We start from the raw sequence: 19,265 nt of genomic DNA, 5'->3' as shown, positions 1-19,265 counted from the left end.
ATTTCCTGCACCCACCCACGCGCACACTAGGAAACCCGAACAAACTAACACAGCTTCTAGCAGCCTAAGGCCATGTCCCCTAAAAATGCTGTTGAAGAAAGCTTGAGACAACCAAAGGAGTTTTTTTTATACATCTTTATTGGAATATAATTGCTTTACAATGTTCTGTTAGTTTCTGCTGTACAACAAAGTGAGTCAGCTGTACGTATGCATATATCCCCATATCCCCTCCCTCTGAGCCTCCCTCCCACCCTCCCTATCCCACCCTCTAGGTCATCACCAAGCACCAAGCTTGGTGCTATGCAGCAGCTTCCCACTAGCTATTTTACATTTCCACCAAAGGAATTTGACATTTGTTTCAACCAACACCTGACTGTGGGCTCCTGAGCCCCCAGTTCTTTCACAAAGCTTAAAATTGTAAATCTTTCCTCCATCCATCCTTCTATTGAGATGTATGTGTGTCTCCTACTACTGGGAGTGTCTTTCTCAAGGACTTGGAGCCGGGCCTTTAAAATGCAGTCACCGGGTAGGATGGGGCCCTTGTCCCAGTGTGATGAGCGCCAGTCAGCAGATAGGGCACCAACGCTGCCCAACCCCCCACCTGCTTCTTGTGATGTTTCACTTGACTCTGCTCAGGCCCCCACTCGCCCCCTCCCTGCTCCCGCGTTAGAGCACCAGGCACCTCTGCTAAGTCAGAATGAAGCCCAGCTCTCCCCCCACTGCAGCACTTACACAATAAAATGTTCTTACCTCTTTAACCAATGTCTGGCTGTGTTTATCTTGGACACTACCTCAGACTTGATAGGTCATTTCCTAACGGCTGTGCGGTGCCCAGAAGAAAGGATGTGTGTGAGAGCATTCTGTACACTCTAGAGAAGCTCCAGAGACACATGCCAGTCTGGGCAATACTGCGTCTTTTTCGGGCACCAACTGTGTACACTTTTGTGTGCAGGGATATGAAAATCTCCACATCCCCAATCTAATAAAAGGAAGATCTGGAAACATGATCCAGGTCCACCTGACTCCAGAAACTCCACAGTTTTGAGACAGAACCAAGTGGCAATGTATAAAGAAGCCACAAATGCTGGGTGTGCCACCTCAGGGACTGAAACACTTTGCACCAACAAAATTCCACAGTCCACTCTGGCAGAAGGTGTGATGGTGGAGTTTGTAGGTTTTTAAACAGTTAACACCACCGCAGCCACAGACCCTGTAAGTTGGAGGAAGGGAGAAAGGGGAGGAGGGAAGTGACAGAGATGTGGGGGAGGGAGAGCAAGCCTGAAATTTCCAAGTGGCTGTCTCCTGCCCTCTTCCTTCCTCGGCCCTTCACATCCTTCCCCAAAAGGAAATTGTGGGGTGGAGGACAGCCCTGGAAACTGACTTCACTCTAACTTCAAGAGGAAACTCCTCTCTAAGCAGAGGGCCTCAGTGCCGAGCTTTTGTCTGCAAGGAATTTCTCTGTGGTTTATTAGAAGCTGAAGAAATGCTGACAGAGCAGTTTTGCCACCACCCCCATCGTCCCGCCACCCCCCCACAAGCAGGCTGCCAAGTGCACCTCATTAGACCAGCTTCCTGCAGGCGACAGGGGAGGATGGGTGGGAGGGCTGAGGAGGGTTGGGGGAGAGGTGGAGGTCTGGTCACAGCCCTGGTGGGAGTTGGGGGGAGTGCTCACAGGGCAGGTGGGAGGGACTGCATGGCCCTGCACAGCTACCTGCCTGCTCAGGGCACACCTGACCCTGGGGACACGGGAGCCAGAGGATGATGAGGGGGGCGCTGGGAGGCGGTGCAGGCCCCCGGGGCCCAGGTTCTGGGTGGCTGGTTCTGAGACTCTCCCCTGCCTCCCTCATGTTCATTTTGCCCCAAAAGAGGACAGGAGATGCCACATGGAAGAAGGGACCCTTTTCCCAGCTTTTCAGAATTTTTCCTGATTCATAAAGTAATCACATTTTCTCAATCATCCAACTTCCACATGCTTTAATATCCTTTTAAAAATGCATAGTTGTCCCTACCAACCACTGAAGGCTCAGAATGCAGCAGGCCCGAGCAAAGCATGCAGCTACCGGGTCACAGTTACCTGTTACTGCCCCCCACCCTTCATCAGAACGACCCTCTGAAGTAAGTGTTACAGAGGAGGAATCCCAAGAGCAGAGACACTGAGCAACTTGCTGGAGTTACACAGCCAGTAAATGGAGTGGAAGCCAGGGCCCCCCACATCCATGTTTAATCACTGCTCTAGAGTGTGGATTAATTTAGCAGACTATTTTCACATTCATTCCTTTGCGTCATTCTTATAAAACCTGATGACATAAGCAAGGCCAGAATTACCCCCACTTACCAGATATGAAAACTGAGACCCACATAGGGCCTTGCATGGAGCTACAAGCCAGGTAGAGACAAAGCCAACTAGAACCCTGAGAACCTAACTATTCCATCTTTTGGCCTATATGTCATTCTACACTGCCAGGCAGACTTTCCTACGGAAGCAAGTTTTTAAAAAAGATTAAAACTTAGCAGGGGTCATGTGATACTGTGACTGGATGGAATCTGGGGTAGAAATCACTTGGGTAGAGGGAGTGAAACCAAGCGGGGTCCTGTTGGGCTCCTGGTCACAGAGGCCCTTTTGTCGGGTTTCTGGGAGGCAAGACTCCAGCTACCATGACCCTCCCTGAGTTCCAAAGGGCAGATTTTAATAGTTTCTCATCCAGGGAGGAGCAGCCAAGAGACCACCTGAGACGAGATTATGGGGAGATTAAGGGGAGCGCAAGCCCTGCTAACACCCTAATCTTATAAGAGACCCCACCTTTGAACCATTGTTATAAAACCCTTCATCAAATCCTCCCGGGTTGGGACACAGAGTTTTCGAGGGCAGGAGCCCACTGTGTCCCCCTTCACCTGGCAAAGCAATAAAGCTATTCTTTCCTACTTCACCCAAAACTCTGCCTCTGGGATTTGACTGGCACCAACACACAGAGGCCGAGCTTTCGGTAACAGAAGGGGCACTAGGGGATGGGTAAGGAAACCGAGGAACTGAACTTGGAGAGAAGCAGGAAGCCTGCCAGGAGTGGGCACAGAGGCCCCACAGAGAGGAATGAGAAGCGCTGGCTGCACGGTCTGCATGGCTGCCTGCTTGGTGGCCGCCCTCCCACACACATCACTGGCTGTACGGCTTGCGCATGCCTGGAGGAGGTGTTAGGAGAGCTTCACTACTGAACATGCTCATCTTCACATGTGAGCTCAAATCCTCATACACCCAAGGCGGGGCGTCATCACCCCTGCGGCCTCCTAAGAAAGAACCCAGAGGCCCCCACTGTGATTTCCCCAAGCCCAGGCAGCTTTTACGGGCAAGCCTGACCTTCGCTAGTTGTCAATGACTTGTTCTTTTAATCCTCCCAATTGCAATACAGTGACTTTCATTCATCATGTATGTGTGTGCATGTATGCACGTGTGTACACACGTGTGTGCACTCATTGCTTGTGTGCATGTGTGCGCGGGCATGAGGAATGGGAGGGAGGTCTGTTCAGCACAGCAACCCCGACACCAGCCCAGCAGCAACCCTGCTCCCCGTTTCACTGCCTGCTGGTACAAGAGTAATCGTCATGGCTGGGTTTTGCCTGCAGATTTTGATGCTAAATATTTCCAGCAAAAGTCATGTAAATTGATTTGTACAAAAGGCAGGAGATGGAGAAAAATGGGAGGCTGCAGACGTTGAATTCAATACCGAATAATCTAATATGCCCAATTTCGTTTTTTTTCCCTACCTTTGATGTTTGCAAGCAAATCATTGGCACTTTAAGTTTGCACATATATCTCAATGCAAAACGGTCAAGCGACAATAAATAAATGTATTATCCAGATAAATGGCTACCGGCCAGGGTGAAACTGCAAAGAGTAGTCTTTGCTCCTGCTGTGATTTACAAGCAGGAAATTCACTTATTCTCCCCTGACCCTTGGCTATTGTCAGCTCTCATAATTCTAGAAAAGGGAAGGGTGAGTTGAGGGGAAGCAAGGATGGTAAAAAGAAGAAGAACTGAAAAACACCAGGCCTGGGGAATAAGAGAATTCCATTTATCAGGCAATAATGATGTCTGTGGCCTCCAGAGCCCCTAAACTGCCCAGGGCCTCAGCCTGATCTTGCTCCCATACTTTATAATGCCCTCTCTGGCTCTCTGTCCTTTGTTTTCCTACTCACACACATGCCCACCCATAAACAGGCTTTGAACTCTTTAAAAGTAGGAGTTGCATTAATTCATCTGTTAGCTCTCCAGCAGCTGGTTCAGTGCCTGAATAGAACAGACACACGCTGGATGCTGTATCTAGGAGGATGTGTAGATGGGCAGGTGGGTGGGTTGGTGGGAAGATGCATGGGTGAGTGGGTTGGTAGGTGACAGGATGGACAGGTGAGTGGGTGGGTTTGTGGGTGGATGGACAGGTGGATGAGCTGGTGGGTGGGAAGATCGACAGGTGGGTGCATTGGTAGGTAGGTGGATAGATGGTTGGATGGATTCATGGATTCATGGATTCATGGATGGATAATGGGTGGGTAAGTGGATGGATGGGTGAATGAAGATTGGGTAGATAGATGGATAGGCGGTTGGATGATGGGTGATGAATGGGCAGGTTGGTGAATGACAATAGATGGGTAGATGGGACACACTTGAGTGGGCTAGTGGGAAAGTGGATGGGTGGTGAGTGTGAAAGAAGGAAGACCCATCAGGAGCTCTCTGGATCAAGTCCTCTGAGACCCTGAAGAGGGTGTCTGTAGTCTAAGTAGAAGGACTGATTATAAAATACCATGAACCTTAAATTTCACATCATAATGTCTGCATCCAAGCCCCATGACAAACCATGGTTTGGCTTCTGTGTGGGCACAACAGGCCTAAAACTGTGCCTTTGAGACCCACCTTCCTGGTGCAGTCACCATCCCAGTACTCCTTGGAACCTCTCATTCAACACAGCCACTCTCTCCCCTCAGTTCTTTTCCATCCGCACAGTATAAGTGAGCCTGCCGTGATTTAGGTCATTGATTAAAATGAACTGTCACAGCCACAGAGCCTGCAGCCACAGTACAGGAAATGCATCTGAACCAAATGAGGCTCATCACTCAGGCTGAGGGCACGGAGCTCAGCCCACTTTCTGCCCATCTAATTGCAGTCACCGTCCTTGAGGCCCATGTTCCCATTTTGTCCACAGTAACATAATTAAAAATGCTGCCAAATATCTTATAGAATCCACAATGCCCTTTATTTAAGACCACCAGGTCTCATGGCTTAGTGTATTTGCCCAATGAAACTGAATGTCATTAAGCCATGACTTGTTTTTAACGAACCCACATAGGCTCCCAGCAATCACTGTTTCTTCTCAAACATACTTCCCTCCCTAAGTGTTTCTTTGGCCAGAGAATAAATGCTGACCACAAGGATGAACAAAGAAGAGTTGGGTAAAGTGCTTAAAATCACCTGCATACCCCAACCATCTATTACAATTCCAACCGTGAACACAACACACCCCTGCTGCTTTCGTGCAGCCTCTGCCTCCAAGTTGTTTCCAAGATGCTTCAAAGACTCTGGTTGTGGACTTAGGACTACAGCAGCCTCACTTCCTAGACATTGGCCCAAATGTCCTCATCTTAAAGGAGAGTAACTGTAACAACCTCATGAGGTTACTGTGAGAAATAAGTGAGAAATCATGAAGACAAGTCAGCATCAACCAGGAAGCACCAACTAATGTACATGAGGTTGTGATCTGCAAGTTCAGGGCACTGGGTCACTGTTTGACCTTCTACAGCCCCCTGCCCTGGAGTCCCTGAACCATTCCTACTTGTCAGATCTTCACTCCACACCACCACCCTCCTCCTGGCTAGAAGAGTACCCCTACCCAGGTCAAGTGAAGACAACATCAGAAAGGCACCATGCATCATGGCGCACCCAGGGGCCCTTTCCTGTGCCCTGGAGGCCCAGGCTGCAGCTGGACCTGCTTGGCTCACAAAAGGAGAACAGCTACAATGAACCTGCCTCTCCAGAGACACAGCACACATGCCCCTGTGCTCTCCCGGGGACTGGGTGGCCTCTGGAGGACAGACAGACTTCTGATTTAAGATGCCTAACTGAGCATGCACACCTAATCTCTCTTCCTCCCAAACCCACTCTTTTTTAAAAAGTGAAGAAATGTTTTAAAAGGCATAAATCCACAAGCACAAAGGAGAAGATGCAACACCAACACAATTTTGAAAGTGAAAAGTAAACTGGAAGAAGGCAATTCCTAAGCCAACAGCAGGGAAAACAAAGAATAACCCAATTTACACTGTGGAATTCTCAGCATGCTCAGGAATTGGCAGGCCCAAGAACTTCTAAAATTAGGAGTGATGACAACAGGGCTGAAATAAAGAGGACTGGTCCAAAGCTGTTTGAGAAGCAGTTAGATCCCCCAGATCCCCTCTCCCATGCTGCAATTTGTGTGGAGAGGCAGCCATGCCCCTCCCTACACATCCTCCTTCCCAGGGGAAGACTGGAGGTTTACCTTAGACCAGGATCAGCACAGTAAGGCCATGAGAGCTATCCCAAACACCAAGATTTAACCAGCTGCGTACACAGTTTTCCCTTCTTGGCCCTAGAACCCTGCAACCAGGGGTTCACCCTCCAGGCAGGAGATGAGAAGGGTATTCAAGTTCTGGGGAGACCTACCAGTCCCACAGGAAAGAGGCAAAAAAAAAGACCCTGGGATCTCCCACAAGACTCTTCCCACTCCACCCCCGCCCCCACCCCCAGGTAGCTCATAGCTCCCAAGCAGTGTTTTAGCCCCAGGTCTGAGGCCAAAGAGTAGTCACTGCCTGAGGAAAACCCAGTCATGATAGAGAGAGAATGAGAACCTGAAGGAAACCTACACATGAAGAGAAATTCCCGTAAAACAATCATTGGTAGCCTCTGGGAGACGAGAAGATATTGCATCTGTGACATGTGAAAGGATGCCCTAAGAAAAGAATATTCAGAAAATAAAAGTAAGCCCTTGAAAATTAAAAATATGACAGTAAAAATGTTAAACTTAACAGAAGTACAATAAAACCTTGGATTGAGAATAACTTGTTCTGCGAGTGTTCCACAAGACGAGCAAATGTTTCTAATAAGTTTTAACTTGATAAACAAGTGATGTCTTGCAACATGAGTAGTGCATGATGCCGAATGTCACATGATCACAACTGAGCCAATGGAGATGACCACCGATGAACTGATGGATCTGCATCACAAGCAACAGCAAGAGGTTATGGAGGAGGTCTCGTCTGCAGAGGAGGAGGAGAAAAAGGTGGAGGAATCCCTCACTTCAAATGAGATTAGGGAGATGTATAAAATGTGGGAAACAGTGCAAAATTTTGTAGAAAAGCACTACCCAAAAGAGGCTGTAGCAGTGCGAGTGATGAATCTGTTTAAGGACAATGCAATGTCACATTTCCACAAAATTCTCAAAAGGAGGCAAAACCAAGTGTCATTAGATAGGTTCCTTGTTAAAGCTGCACGAAAAGAAAAAGATTCCATTGAGACAATAGATAGCAGTAATTGCATTAGTGATAGTGAAAGCCATCCTACACAATAACCCTCCTCTCTCTTGTCTCCTTCACACCAGCCACGAAGGTTTTAAAAGGTAAGCGCAGGTTAATTTGTTTATTTTTCTTTATATTTTGTATTTTCTTTATTATTTTGTATTATATTACTGTATTGTAATCATTTTTGTATGAATATTTTTGGGTTGTGGAATTAATCATCTGAGTCTCCATTTTTTATTATGGGGAAATTGACTTTGATATACAAGTGCTTTGGATTACAAGCATGTTTCCAGAACGAATCATGCTCACAAACCAAGGTTTTACTGTAATGGAATAAAAATTTGAGAACATCTTCCAGATAGGAGAGAAAAAGCCAGAGCTAGAAAATAGGGTGAAAAGAAAAGAAAGAGAGAAGAGGAGAAGAGAAGAGAAGAGAAGGGAAAAGAGAAGAGAGAAAAGAAGAGGAGAGGAGAGAAAAGAAAAGAAAAGAGGGACTTTCCTGGTGGTGCAGTGGTTAAGGGGATACAGGTTCAAGCCCTGGCCTGAGAAGATCCCACATACTTCGGAGCAACTGAGCCCATGTGCCACAACTACTGAGCCTGTGCTCTAGAGCCCATGAGCCACAACTACTGAGCCTATGTGCTGCAACTACTGAAGCCCACACACTTGGAGCCTGTGCTCTGCAACAAGAGAGGCCACTGCAATGAGAGGCCTGCATACCACAACAAAGAGTGGCCCCCGGCTCACTGGACAAAGCCCATGTGCAGCAATGAAGACCCAATGCAGCCAAAAATTAATTAATTAATTTTTAAAAACTTAAAAAAAAAAAACAGAAAAGAAAAGAGAAGGGGAGAGAAGGGAAGAAAAAAACAGAGAGCCTGTCTAGGAGACCATGTAGTGATTCCATCAATATCCACTCCAAGTGCCCACCCACATCTGCTCCCCTCCCCCAGCATTAGAGTGTTTTGCCATCAGGGACTGCAAAGCCACTTTAGTTGCAGCCCAGGTGCCAGAAATGCTGAGGTCCAGATCCCCCGGATGGCCCTGGGGAAATGAGGTACAGGAGTATGAAAGCCCAGCTCCCTTGCCTTAGGGTGGGGAAATTCTAAACTGCCAGGAGCAGGGACCTTGCCTGGAGTCTCACCTAGGCTTCTTCCCCTTCCCTCTCCTGCTTCCCTGCTCCTTCCTCTGCTGCCCTTGGAAGCTTCTTTAATGAGTCACCTGCATATAAACTTTCATCTCAGGGTCTGCTTCTTGGGGACCTGACCTAAGACAATATACATATCCAAGTAATAAGAATTTCTGAAGAAAAACACTTAGAAAGCAGAACAGAGGAAATCAAACAAACAAAGAATCCCCCTGAACTGAAAGACATGCATCTCCAGATCAAGATAGCCTAGGGAGTTCTTAGCAAAATGGATGAGCTTTACTGTCACTGTGAAAGTTTAGAACACAGGGAGAAAAGCAGATGCTAAACATTTTGGAAAGGAAAAACTAGGTCACATGAAATGGATTATGACTTAGAATGTCCTTGCCCTTCTCAGAAGCACACAGGAAGCTAGAAAACAAGGGAACACCATGTTATTGAGGAAAAATGATTTCCAATCAGAGTTCTGCACCCAGGCACCTACTAATCATCCTCAAGGGTAGAATGAAGATAATTCCATGTAAGTAATGTCTCAAAACTCTTACCCCATGCTTCCTTTCTCAGAAGATACTGGAGGATATGCACAAATACAAGGGAGCTGGCCAAGAGATGGGAAGACATCGGATCTAGGGAAGAGGAGATCCCAGGAAGAAGGGAGTCTCCAGGGAAATGGAGAAGGGAGAACAAATGGGCAGCCACTCCAGACTGGGGCAAGGTGGGAAAGAGGCAGAAGGGGTGGGGCTATCACCACTACACCCTCTAATATTCTTTGAACCTGATAAAATTTCTAGAGAAGATGCCCAACCCAGGGACTAAATCAAAAAAGAGGGATTGGGGGCCCAAGATGCAGGTGGCTCCATCCCAGGAAATGTCCCCAGAAGACATCTGTGCAGCAGGCCTGGAGAGTAACAAACACTGAGAGAAGGAGATTGGAGACCCCAGGATACAAATTGAACCTTAGAGACACCCTGACATCATCGATCTTGTCGAAGATGTCATAGAGAAACCATGGAGAGGTGTGAAAAGTAAAGTACAGAGAACACCAAGCAGATGAAAAAGATAAGGCAATTATTAATTTCAATGAAAAAGAAAGAAAAGAAAAACCATAGTATCCCACTATATAGTGTATATACTATGGCTTTTCTAGTAATACTTGCACCAGCATATTAAATACAATGGTCCCTCCTTATCAGCAGGGGATATGTTCCAAGACCCCCAGCGGATGCACAAAATTGTGGATAGTACCAATCGTATATAAATGTATAGGTATGTATATATATGTGTATATGTATCATATACATATGATACATTTTTCTTATACATATATGCCTATAATAAAGTTTAATTTGTAAATTTAGCACAGTAAAACAATAATAAGAATAATAAAATAGAACAACTATAAAAATATACTGCAATAAAAGTTATGTGAACGTGGTCTCTCTCAAAGTATCTTATTGTACAAATTTAATGCTTTTTCCATCTTAACTAAGCACTTGTCATGCACTGTGGCCATGGCCTTTGCAGTTTGAGGTGTAACAGCAAAACTAGCATGAATTTTTCTTCCTTCACAATTTCACAAATAGGTTAGTTCTTTACCATAGATCTTAGCAACCTCAGCATATGATTTTTTTCTTTCCTCATTAAGTCAAGCACTTTCACCTTTTCACTTAAAAGAAGCACTTACGACTTCTATTTGGCATATCCCAAATGCCAGCATAGTGACTCCTGTGGTTTGGGGCCAATATTAAGTAAAAAAGGATTACTTGGAGACAACACTGTGATACCTAGTAGTCATAGTCGATGTGACAACAGAGACAATATTAAGTGACTAAAGAGGCAAAGGGATGATTCACATCTTAGGCAGGACCAGGGGGACACAAGATTTCATGATGCTATGTGCAAGGCATGCAATTTAAAACTTATGAATTGTTTGTCTCTGGAACTTTCCATTTAATATTTTCAGACCTCCATTGACCTTGGGTAACTAAAACCACCGAAAGCAAAACACAGATAAAGGGTGGACTACCATGAATATAGAAATTTCATTGAGAAAACGATAATCACTGTACTGAAAAAATGGTGGAGGGTGTGGCTGAGAGAGAGTAGATGGGTGAAGGAGCTAAAATTGTCACCTTCCATAAGAGTAAGTCAATAGATAAAACCTAAGTTGATCAGAATTTAACAGTTACATGCACTTTATTTAAAAAGAGAGAGAAGTGAAAATATTTAAAGTTAGCCAAAAAAAAAAAAAAAAAACCCACCCCAAAGTGTATAATGTAATTGCCTCTAGGTTTGGGAAGACTAGTGACAAGTTTAACACATGTGTGTATGCATGAGACCACCACTGTACCCATGGTTTTCAAAAGTTTCCTCATGCCTCTTGCTCCCATGACCCCCACCCCGTCCATAGATAGCTACTGATCTGCTTTCTGTCACTATAAACTAGTTCACATTTTCTACAACTGTATATAAATCACAAATATTCTTTTCATTCTGGTTTATTTCACTCAGCATAATTATTTTGAGAATCATCTATGTTTCTGTGTATATCCGTAGTTCATTCTTTTATATTTTGAGTTGTATTCAATTGAATAAATACATCTGTTTGTTCATCCATTCACCTGTTGATGGATATTAGGATGTTTCAGATTCATAAATAAGTCTTAGTATGAACACATGCTTTCTATTCTCTTGGGCAAATACCTGGAATTAGGAAGGCTAAGTCCTGTGGTAGGTGAATGTTTAACTTTATTTTAAAAACTATTTCATATTTCCATCAGCAGTGTATGAGAATAACAGTTGCCCTACAACCTTACCACAATTTGGTATGGCCATTCTTTTTATTTGCAGTAGTATCATATTGTGGTTTTAATTTGCATTTTCCTAATAAATAATCATATTAACCACATTTTCATGTGCTTATTTACCAACTGTATATATTCTCCTGTGAATTATGTTTTCAAATCTTTTTGCCCATTTTTTAAGTTGGTTGTTGGTTTTCTTCTTATTGTCTTGTGAATCCTTTATATATTCTGAATTCAAGTCCTTGATAATATACATTCATTACAAAAAAAAAGTTCTCCCAGTTTGTGACTTGACTTTGCATTCCCTTAACAATCTAGTAAAGATCAAAAGTTCTCAATTTAAGTGAATCAAATATATCTATTTTTTTCTCCTATGCATTGTGTTTTTGGTGTCGTGTATAAGGAACTTTTCCTTAACCTAAAGCTACAAAGATTTTCTCCTGTTGTCTTCTAAAAGATTTGTAATTTTAGGATTTACAATTAAACTTATCATCCACTTTGAGTTAAGTTTTTAATGTGGTGTGACATATGAATTGAAGTTCTTTTTCCTTTTTTTGCATATGGATATTATGTTCAGCTTCCAAATGTTGAGGGATTTTCCAGATATCTTCCTGTTATTGATTTGATTTCTAGTTTAACAATCTAGAAACCTTTGTTCAAGTTTGAATTATGGCCTAGAATGTGGTATCTCTCGGTGAATGTCCCGCGCGTATTTGAAAAGAATGTATATTTTGCTATTGGTGGGTGAGGTATTATATAAATGTCAATATGTCATTTTTGTAGTGTTTTTCAAGTTTTCTATATCCTTACTGATTTTTTGTCTACCTATTCTATCAATTATTAACAGAGGGCTATCAAATCCTCTGATTCTAATTGTGGGTGTGCCTATTTCTCCTTGCAGTTCCGTCAGATTTTGTTCTACACATTCTGAAATTGTGTTTTTAGGTCCATAGATGTTTCAGGTTGTTAGAGCCTCTTGAAGGATTGACCCCTCTACCACTGTGAAATGACCCTCATCACTGCTATTATTTTTTTGCTCTAAAATCTACTTTGTCTGATATTAATATAGCCACTCCATCTTTCTTTGGATTACTGCTAGCATGGTATGTCTTTTCCATCCTTTTACTGTTAATATATTTGTGACTTCATATTTATCACAAATTCCAACAAAGGATCCATCATTCAAACTCTTGGTTGGCAGCATATAGTTGGGTCTTGTTTTTAATCCAGTCTGAACATCTTTGACTCTTTAGATCATTTACATTTAATGTGATTATTGATATGGTTGGATTTTAATGTACCATCTTGCTATTTATTTTCTGGATATCCTATCCATTCTTTTTTCTCTTTTCCTTTTTTTTCCCTGCTTTTTTTGGATGGAATATTTTCAATTATTCTATTTTACCTTCTTTGTCAACTTAATCTCTGTGTGTGTTTGTGTGTGTGTGTGTGTGTGTGTGTGTGTGTGGTTGCTTTAGAGTTTATGGTATACTGTCTACCCTTAAGTAATATTATCACACTCCACATATAGTATAAGGTCCTTGGGACAGCGTTTTTCTATTTCTCTCACTCTCATCTTTTTGCTGCTTTTGTCATATATTTTACTTCTGCATGTGTTATAAAACCCACAATACAGTAGTATCATTTTTTTAAATTGAACTGTCAATTTTCTTTTTAAAAGATTTTTTTAAGTATTGTATATTTATCCACATCTTTACAATGTTTGATGTTCTTCATTTCTTTGTGTGCATTCACGTTTTCATCTGGAATCATTTTCCTTTTTCCTCGTGGACTTTATTTAACATGTCTTGTAGTGCAGATCTAGTGATAAATTCTTCCATCTTTTGACAATTCAAGAAAGTCTATTTCAGCTTAACTTTGGAGGATATTTTCACCAAGCATAGAATTCTAGGTTGACAGGGTGTTGTTGTTGTTGTTGTTGTTGTTGTTTTGGCACTTTAAAAGTGTCACTCCACTGTCTTCTCCATGGCATTGTTTCCACTGATATGTCTACTTTCATTCTCATATTTATTCCTCTGTACATACATGTCTTTTTGCTCCAACTGCTTTATGATGTTCTTTTTATCACTGGTTTTAAGCAAGTGATTATGATACACCTTGGTGTAATTTTCTTCATGTTTCTTGTGTTTGGAGTTCATTGAGCTTCTTGTGGGCTTGTAGTTTTCATCCAACTTGGAAATTTTTCAGCCATTATTCCTTGAAATATTTTTTCTGCCCTTCTCCATTCTCTCTTTTGGGGACTCCAATTATACATGTTTAGGTCTTTTGAAGTTCTCCTACAGTTCACTGATTTTTTTTTCCTCCTGTTTCATTTTGGATAGTTTCTACTGCTATTTCTTCAAATTCATCAGTCTTTTCAGTGTTAATCTGTCATTAATCCCATCCAGTGTATTTTTCATCTCAGACATATTTGTTTTTACCTCTAGAGTCTTGATTTGTGTTTTTTATATATTCTCTGCCTCTACTTAACATGCTTAATATTTCCTCCACCTACCAAAGCATATAGAACAAAGTTATAACTCTTTTGATGCTCTTGTCTAATAATTCTATTATCTAGAATTACTTATTATCTAGAACCTATTGCCTGTGTTATTTGCAGGTCTGTTTTTATTAGTCAGTTTTTCTCATGTCATGCATCATATTTTCATGATTTGATAAGTCCTTAGTAATTGTTGGCTAGATAGACATTGTTGACTAGATAGACATTGTTTACTTTGTTGTTTATTGAATATTTTTATTTTTAAATATTATTGAACTTTGTTCTAAGATACAGTTTAATTACCTGGAAGCAGTTTGACTTCATCAAGGCTTACCTTTAAGATTTGTTTGGCAGAAATAGAGTAGCCATTATATGGGGCTAATTTTGTTTAACTTCAGAGGATATACCCTTCTAGGTACTCTATCCAGTTCCCCATGAATTACAAGGTTTTCCACCCGCTGGTGGAAACACAAACTCTTCCCAGCCCTTTGTGAGTTCTGGGAGTTGTTCCTTCTGTTCCTTTCAAGTGGCTCTTTCCTGGACTTGGGTTATCCTGACACACATAGGCTAATCAGTACTCAGCTAAAGACCTAAGAGGACCCTCCAGAGATCTCTTCTCCAGTACCTACCTTGAAAACTCTACTTGCCTTAGCCTCTCACATGCCCAGCTCTGTCCCTTCAATCCAGAAAGACCAACAAGCTCTGCCTGGATTCCACCTCCCTGCACAGTGGCTGAAGCTCTCTACAGGCAGTAGATGAGGCATCTTAGGGTTGCCTTCATTTGTTTAGTCTCCCACATGGGTCACAGTCCAGTGTTGGAAAACCATTGCTTCATATATTTTGTCCAGTTTTTCATTTTTGTCAGATGAGAAGGTGATGGGTAACAGGAATTTGTTATACTACTCCCTCTGTTAACCGGGCTTCTAAATCTAGGGGAAATTTTAGGAAAAAGGCAAGATGCTGAGCTCAAAGGATTCCACTCTCTTGTTGCATTCCAAGGAACCCATTAGAACATAATTAATAGATGAAAATAGTTCTCTACAAGACCTTCCAAAACTAAGTTGTGTGGTTGGGGAAAAATTAATTTAGAGAAAGGAGTGGGTATGAGATGAAGTTTTTTGGGAGGGTCATCTAGTGATGTTGAGAGGGTCCAGACTGTTTAGCAGGGTTGGGTAGGAATGGGAGGGCAGACACTGTCTGTGAAAGCTTCCCCACACATGCACACAGGAATCCTAGCCCCAGCCAAACAGGGCCCCATGGCGCTCCCTGCCTGATGATGAGAGACATCTGCTTAAAGAACAAGTCCCATCTTGCCCTCTCTGCTGTGGACTCTTTCATGGATTCCTAGAGCCCTTGAGTTAAATCCCCACATCCTCCGCTTTTTGCCCAACTTCTTTCATAACCAGGCCCTACAAGACCCCAGCCATGTTTTTTTTAAATAGCCTTGATTTTTTAGAGCAGTTTTAGTTCACAGCAATTTTGTGCACAAGATACAGAGATTTCCCATATACCTCCTGCTCCTCCACATGCACAGCCTTCCCCATTATCGACTATCCCCTCCCTCCTCCCACTGTCAATCTGGCCTTGGGGCTTCACGTGAGTTACTTACTCTCCCTACACTCCACTTCCTTGCCTGTGAATTGGGAAAGAGACTATTGGGAAGGTTAAATGAAGTAACTCACCTCGTCACTGAAAACAGTGCCTGGGACGTAGGAGTCACTCCTGTGGGGGTTTATTGTCAGTGTCACACTGCCCTCTTCCTCTTTCAGAATCCAAGTGTCCCGCGCCCCCCCCCCACCCCCACCCAAGACAGGGGCCATCCCTGCAGAGGGATATGCACACAATAGGTGCTCAATAAAAACTGCCATTTTGACAAGCTGTGGAGGAAACTATGACACCACATGCCCATCCTGTGTCAGCAAGGAGGTTGGAGCTGTAGCTTGTGGTTTCCCAAGTCCTCATGACCACCCAAGGTAGACAGACAGGCCACCCAACAGAAAACAGGACTGGCCCAGAGAAGCCAAATGGCCTCGAGTCACACTGCAGTGAGAGCAGGCAGGGGGAGAGCCCAAAGCTGCCTGCCTTCCACCTTGGGTGATCCTCTGCCATGCAGTGACCTGCAGAGCAGGCTGGACACATAGTAGGGACACTCTCTGTGATGGGAGGGCCCTTGGCCACAAGGGGAGCCCGAGTCCTTCTCATCTCAGTGCAGGGCTACCAGAAGAGCTTTCCTCTCTGTCCAGAATGGCCTCATCTCAAAATGCAGTCATTCCATTTGATTAAACAACAACAGAAAAAGTCCTACTAATTCCAAAAGAAAACTTTTTATAATTATCCTCAGTGAAAGTTCAGAAGTTCAAATTAACCAATCATTGCATAACATTTCACCGGGAAATAGAACAAAAGGGAACCAGCCAAGGGGAATTGGATGAAAGAGCTAAGAATATAGTTTTATTGTCTGCAAATGTGCAGTACAGAAATCCAACCTAACCCCCATCCCCCACACCCCTTCCTTGCATTTACCTGCAGCAGCAATCAGCGCACCATCCATCTGTAGCCGTGACAGCTCCATGACTGAGGTGACTTTGTGCTTGAACCCATTTTTCCTGGGAGGAGCTGTGTGAGGAATGGACGTGGAGAGACAGTCATCACCTTCAGGGCCCAAGACAGCCCTTGGCCCCCAAAGCTCGCAGGGCATGGCATGCCTCGTGGTGCTCCTCAGGCTGCCTGCCACCAGAGGACCCACCTGCATCCCTCAGCTCACCTCACACACGCCCCCAGCCAGATGCTGGCTTGTTTATCGCTCCCACTTTGCAGATGAGGAGCCCGGTTTATGGGTAAATGCTGTGAAGGCCTCTGCCTGGCATCCTCATCACTATTCTCCGCATCTTCACTCACTAAGGACCTACAGTGTGCTGGGCAGTAAGGGGTGGTCTTCAGGAGGTTCTCCAGATCAGAATCACCATCACTACCTTACGTAGATGGAAAGGCTGCTGATGTAAAAGGGACATCCTGGCTCACCCTAGAAAGGCACAGCGAGAATTCTGAACCCTGGCTGCCTTCCCCCCTGAGTCCCCACTCTTCCCTTTCTGTCCTGCCAGGACCCTGGGCTGCAGAGCTACTCAGCACCTCCCCTGTAAAGGGGCTGTGTCCAGGCACAGAGAAGTGAGAGCAATGCACTCCTGGGCCTTCTAGTCATGGGTGTGAGGCCCAACTCCACATGGCTGAGATTATGATTGAGGATGACCTCTGGCTAGGGTCAGGAGATGGCACTTCTGAAGCTGGACCTGCTGCTACCCAGTTTGAGGCCCTGGGGAGTCACCTTCCCTCTCTGGGCCTCCATTTCCTCATCTTACAAATGAACATCTGCAGTCCCTTCTGGAGCTAATTTTTGCTGTTTAGATTGCATTCCCCCAGAGGCAGGCCCTGAGACAAGGATTCAAGTGGAAATCATTTATTTGGGAGGATCAGGGATCCCAGCAGGAGGGGAGGGAGACAGGAAAGGTAGGGCAGGAAGATGTGCTGACGAGAGCTTGGTCCCAGGCGAGCTGGAGCTGGCTCACACCTGCACTCTAACTCACACTTGCCCTCAGCTTACTTCTGCCCTGGGCTCACACCTCCCCTGGGGTCACACCTGCCCTTAGGCTCACACCTGCTCTGGACTCACACCTGTTCTCTTGTTCGCATCTGTTCATGGGTGCATCTCCTCCCAACTTCGCCTTCAGTGATGTCATGTGCTAGATGATACTAGTCACAGTGGGAGTTTTCACACCATGGCAATCTGCATACACTACAAATCAGACTCTTTCCACCCCACCTCTCACCACTAAGAACTGGTTGATAAACACCTACCAGCACACCACCAGCTTCATCTTGTTGGGAAATAGTGTAAAACAGGCTTCAGAATCATCCCACCCTAGGGTGAGGGAGCTGGAGCAGTTATATTAAAGTTCTGTAGCTCACTGGTTGAGGGCCACTTTGGGGAGTTTAATTCCTTGTATTTCCATGGGCTCTCACACATAGGACAGGGCAGCCTCTGTCACTCCAGATAAGCCTTCAAAGAAGAGAATCAAGGCACAAGTGAGGCCAGGCTGGGCAGGGCCGGGAGAAGGGGGCTCAGTGGGGCTGGGCACAGGCATAGCCTGGAGGATGCTCAGAACTTGCTAACTCCCTGCTCTCCACAGCAGAACACCAGGGGAGCCGGTTAGCAGAGAGGCAGAGCCTGACTGGGGGTGGGAGGGGATGGGGCAGGGACCCCTGCTGGTTCAGAGGTTTAGAGGAAACAGGGTGACACTGAGAGATCTAATGAGCCCACACTGAAGTTAGGCTGCTCTGGTAAAGAAATGTTGTTACTCTGACCGGTGTGTGTTTCCCTGGCTTAGCACACAGCCTGAAGGGCTTGATGTGGGCCCTACTCACAGGGAAGGGTTTTCATGGCAGAATAGAAAAGATAGTAGGGTTGAGTCAGTGCTCAGCTCTGGGTTCACATTCACCCAATTTACCGAGTGCCTGCCCCACATCAGCTCAGTCAGGACTGGAGACGGCAAGACAGGTCAGGGGAGTCCCTGCCTCAAAGCCCATGAACACACAATCCCACGATCCCAGTATCATGGGCTCCCTTTCCTTGTGCTCTGGAAGAGGAAGAGGAAATCTGGGAGGGTCAAGAAGGATGCGCTCTGGTGACAACTCGGCAGGGACATGAGTGAGTGGGGAAGAAGAGCTGGGAGAATGTCCCTGCAAGGAAAGCAGTGCCAAGGCCCTGAGGCCAGACTGGCAGCTTTAAGAGGCAGCTGAGGAGCCAGTGCACTGGAGGAAGGGGACAAGGGGAAGGGCAGGGGAGGTGACAGAAGCCAATAGGCAACACACATGAATGTCTGAGGAAAGTCATCGGAAGACAGGGAGTGGGGAAAGGACCAACCTGCACTACAGGTTAAACAACAACCAAAAGCCCCTCGGGGCTGCTCCGAGCAGCAGTAGGAGCAGAGAGACCACAGGGCAGCCTCCTGCGGTATCACAAAGTGACACCTCCACCCAGGACAGAGGCAACACTCCAGGAGGAATGGGGTCTGACCAATAAGAGATGGAGTCCCTGCCTGAGTGATAGGATGGGCAGGTACTACCTCACCAGCTACCCTCCCCCAGCCGCCGCCACAGCGAGCCATGGGGGCCCCTGGGCTGGGGGAGGAGACAACAGAGCTGAGTGCCGCTGAAGACCTCCTGCCCTGCAGCCACCCACCCCAGGTCACCTCCCAAAACGGGGATGATAGAACTCCCAGAAG

This window comes from Hippopotamus amphibius, chromosome 8 (assembly GCF_030028045.1).
Source record: "Hippopotamus amphibius kiboko isolate mHipAmp2 chromosome 8, mHipAmp2.hap2, whole genome shotgun sequence".
In the NCBI taxonomy this organism is placed as follows: Eukaryota; Metazoa; Chordata; class Mammalia; order Artiodactyla; family Hippopotamidae; genus Hippopotamus; species Hippopotamus amphibius.
The sequence above is the reverse complement of the archived record's forward strand: the minus strand, read 5'-3'. Positions refer to the sequence as shown.